Source organism: Myotis lucifugus, unplaced genomic scaffold (genome assembly GCF_000147115.1).
Source record: "Myotis lucifugus unplaced genomic scaffold, Myoluc2.0 scaffold_13, whole genome shotgun sequence".
Taxonomy (NCBI): domain Eukaryota; kingdom Metazoa; phylum Chordata; class Mammalia; order Chiroptera; family Vespertilionidae; genus Myotis; species Myotis lucifugus.
Window position 1 is genome coordinate 2,249,561 of NW_005871061.1, and position 4,396 is coordinate 2,253,956.

The window sequence follows — 4,396 nt, forward strand, 5'->3', positions numbered from 1 at the left end:
CTCTTCAGCCTTTTCAAGCCATGGTTCCAAATTTGTAGGTTGAGTGAATATGCAGTCACCCTCTAATGGCTCTTTGAGTTTACATGAAGTCAGCATAATCTCAATCCAGACCAGAGTACACACTTGTCACTATTGCAAATTGATCTCACAACTGGTTACCATTGGTCTATTTGTTTTTCATAGAGATCTTGGTTTGATTAGATGAAGATATACAGCTACATCTTTCCTTTTAATGCAAGACCTTCCAGGTAAGAATGAATGACAATCTATTAGATAGATGTAAACTGAAAATTTAAGGACTATGTTATAGACCTGAAACTGATATAAAATAATATTGAATATAAACTTTAATTGAAAAATAAAAAGAATTGTATTATTTCGGCTTCCATCGTACTTAAAACAAGACCACTATTACTTAAAATGACCTATAGAGCCTTAGATGATCTGGCCTCTATATAGCTCTCTAATCTCATGTGCTGTTATTTTCCCCCTTCCCTGCTAAAACACCGCCAATTTGACATTTCTGCCCTACAGACACACCAAACCCCTCTCCTAGGGGTCCTTTCATTTTTTCATTCTTGCTGCCTAGAATAGCATGTCCTCTGTTCTTGGATAATGTGTTTCTTTTCATCCAGGCTACAACCCAAATAGTGTTATCATAGAGTAGCTACCCAATCTAATGATATGTTTATTCAATCCCACCCATTACTGACAGTGATTCTTTATCATATTAGGTATTTTTTTCATTGCATTTATCTCTACTGGAATTACCTTGTTTTTGTTATCAATCTCCATTCACTAGAATATAAGCCCAGTGAAAGTGGGGCATTGCCATCTTATTCACAGCTGTACCTTTAATACCTAAAAGAGTGACTGTGTTGGAGCAGACAATAAATTGCATTCCCCCCTCAATTTCTAAGTTTAGAATAAGTTTAATGTATGTTGGAATCAAGGATTGGAACCCAGGAACAAGGACCCTGAAGTTTAATATAGCAGAGGGAGCTCTGAATGTAATCCAACCACATTCTCCAAGAGTCATAGCAAGGGAAAAGGTATCTAAAACAAACCTTGATGTTACTCTTATAATTCTGAACCCCATTAAAACTCCTCTTCTCTCTTTAATTCCTCCAGCACTTTGATCTTCTTACTGTTCCCGAAATGTGCCCTTTCTCTTAGTTTAGGCTTTCACATATGCTATTCCACCCACTTGAAACAGTCTTGTTCAGCCTCCTCCCTCTTCCTAACACATCCTTCAAATTTCAGATAAAATGTTACTTTCTCTGAGGCTTTTTTTGAGGCTTTTTAAAGGACTAGTTGAAATCTCTAATATGTACTAGTACTTTTATAGTGCCTGTATTTTCCATCATTCTGCTCATCACTCTTCATTCTGATTCCAGAATGGAGACAGGGAATTAGTATGTTTTATTTACCACAAATACATAACATAATACCTGGTATAGAACAGGTGCTAAATAATTAATATAATTAAAATTGCTCAATTATGTGTTTTTAGTTTAATCAGTCAGTTATGTATATGGTTAGTTTTAATTTTATAACAAGAATTAGCTTTAGGAAAGTGATACATATTTTTCTTATTACTTGTACTGCATACCAACTTATTTTATTTTTCTCCTATGATGAAACAAACCTTATTTACAATTTCTCCCATTACTTATTTTTCCAAAAATATATCTTTGTTCAAATTGTCTCAGATCTTTGAAACTGCCTCTTAAAAAAGTTGTGCTGATCATATTATCTTACTCTCCATCTTTAAACTGGTGTTCTAGAAAAACCATCTACCCAGAAAGTCATAAATAATCAAACATTAATATTTTCTGTGGTTTTTCCTATTCTTTTTTTAAATTGAGAGCATCACTGTAGAATCTATACTAATAATAGAGGAATATGCAAATTGTCTAGGATGCCATCACAATAACAGTAATGACTGAACAGCAGGCTGAGTGGGGCAACCAGGCAGGGGGATTAGTGAGGGACAACCAAATGACTGAACAACAGGCGGTAGTTGAGGGTGACCTGGCTGGCAGGGGGTGCAGCTAGGGGAGATCAGGCTGGCAGGGAGGCAGTTAGGGACAATCAGGCAGGCAGGCAGGTAAGCAGTTAGGAGTCAGCAGTCCTGGATTGTGAGAGGGATGTCCGATTGCTGGTTTAGGCGTGGTCCCAGATTGGAAAGGGTGCAGGCTGGGCTGAAGTGGCCTGACCATGCATGAATTTTGTGCACCATGCCTCTAGTCAGAATATAAGTTTCAGAAGAGACAGATCTTGTCTGTTTTGTTTTTCTTTCTCTTTATCTCTCTCTCTCCCTCTCTCTTTTACAGTGCTAAAATAATGTCTGGAACATCATAGGTGCTCAACAAATACTTGCCTAGTGGATTTGCTTCTATCTGCCATGTTTGGCCATAGATTCTTGTAAATAATTGACATCTAGATGTAGTTGGATTTTATGTTCCTTAGAGATGGGTTGTAACACTTCAGAAATAGTGTAAATAAACACTACATTTGGATAACTCAGAGGAACTTCAAAGTTGCAATAGCCTCATGGTCACTATACTCCATAAAAATAGAACATATCTCCTTTGGATTGTGGGATAAATAGTGGAACTAAAACATTGGTGATGATTTAGATCTTTACAATAACTGAACATATCAGTTCTGTTGCATGTTGTATTTTGTTACTCATTTTCATCAAAGACAAGCTCCATTGCGAATTCATCCAATGCACCTATTAGAGCTGCCTTTATGTGGTGTGCCAGAACTTTATGTACTCTGGAAGTGCTTTTTGACTAAGATTAACTCATATTTTACTGTGAGAACACACTGTTTAAAAAGGAAGCATCAGTGGTCAACGTTTACAGGAGATTTGGTGATTTAAAATGTAGTGCATGCACTTACTCGTGTGACTTTCAGCAATCTTATATAATCTAGTGAAATAATATTTGCTTTCACAGTCAATTCTCTCTCATCTGCTATCCCTAAATGGAAAGATAGACACAGGTAAATACTGGAAATATTGCTTATCTCTACTTTGAATGTACCTCCCAACATATTGAGTAACAATAAGCAGATAAATATAGGGCCTTATTAGATTTAATAAAATAGGTGGTTGTATCTTAAAATGTACCTACACTCTATTGGGGCCCTGAAGTTCCTTGTACATGTTGCTGTCTAGAAGCTGCATTGAAACTATTATATATCAAATAAGGTTTCAAACTTTTCAGTTGTGTAGAAATGTGCTTTTTAAACTAAACTAGGATACATTTGTTTTTAAAAATCGAGATTTTTCAAAACATAGTCTGAAATTTTGTGCATTCATAGTATCGTATGTTATGTTATTAAGGCAGTTTGATTCAAAATATATAAATATGTATGAAATATTGTTTTGAAAGTAAAATAATTAATATTGAAAAAGAGAAAATTATTCTATTTTAAATAGTATAACATCACATAATAATACATATTTTTTTCAGGAGAGAATGCGAACACAGTCTCCCACTACCGCAAATTATGCAGTCAAGTTTTCCACATTTGGGGAAATCGACGGGGTCAGCACATCTGGAGTACAATGGATAAGCCTTGCCCTGGGAAAACCACCTTCATGATCATGGTATCTCCCTGCCAGGTAAGTATAGGAATACATTTATTTATAGTTGTTTTGTTTTTCTCTCTTCATTTTATATTTACAATGGTAGAGAAAAATTGTGTGAATTTATAGTAATTATTGGGGATGCTAAAAAACAACTTCATACTTTCTCTTTGATATAATTTGGAAGCAGTTTGGTCTCTTGTTAGAGACAGGTCAGGTTTTTTAGAATTTTTAAATTTAAAAAAAAGGCTTAAAGGGTTGTACTGATGCAGTAGAAAGTTTTGTATCCTAAATTAACAAGCATTCTAATTAATCTTGAAAGTAGGGGCAAAGAAAACATAGTTAGGTTATCAATTAGCATATTGGTCCAGGATTACTAAGAAATGAATCTTATCTTAGAGTTTGTGTATTTTATTTTTAAAAAATATTTATTGTTGAAAGTATTACATAAGTCCTACTTTTCCCCCATTGACCTCTTCCAGCCTGCCTCCAACCCCCAAGCCCTCACCACTCCATTGTCTGTGTCCACAGGTTTTGCATATATGTATACAAGTTCATTGGTTAATCTCTTCCCACCCACCCTATCCTGAAAAAATCTGTTCCATGCTTCTATGTCTCTGTGTCTGTTTTTGTTCATCAGTTTATTTTGTTCATTAGATTCCACATATGAGTGAGATCTTGTGATACTTACCTATCTCTGACTGGCTTATTTTGCTTAGCATAATACTTTCCAGGTCCATTCAATATTTTTTAAAAATCTTATATTATGTATACATCATCTTTTAAAAAAAATAT

At 34.9% G+C, this 4,396-nt stretch overlaps 1 non-coding gene across 1 annotated transcript; it reads right to left on the reverse strand.

The window, feature by feature from the left end:
• Positions 1–3,482: 3,482 nt before the first annotated feature.
• On the reverse strand, positions 3,483–3,645 carry LOC111825083. Its single transcript, XR_002828190.1, has one exon. It is a non-coding gene; the product is annotated as a U1 spliceosomal RNA (small nuclear RNA).
• Between the last annotated feature and the right edge of the window lie 751 nt (positions 3,646–4,396).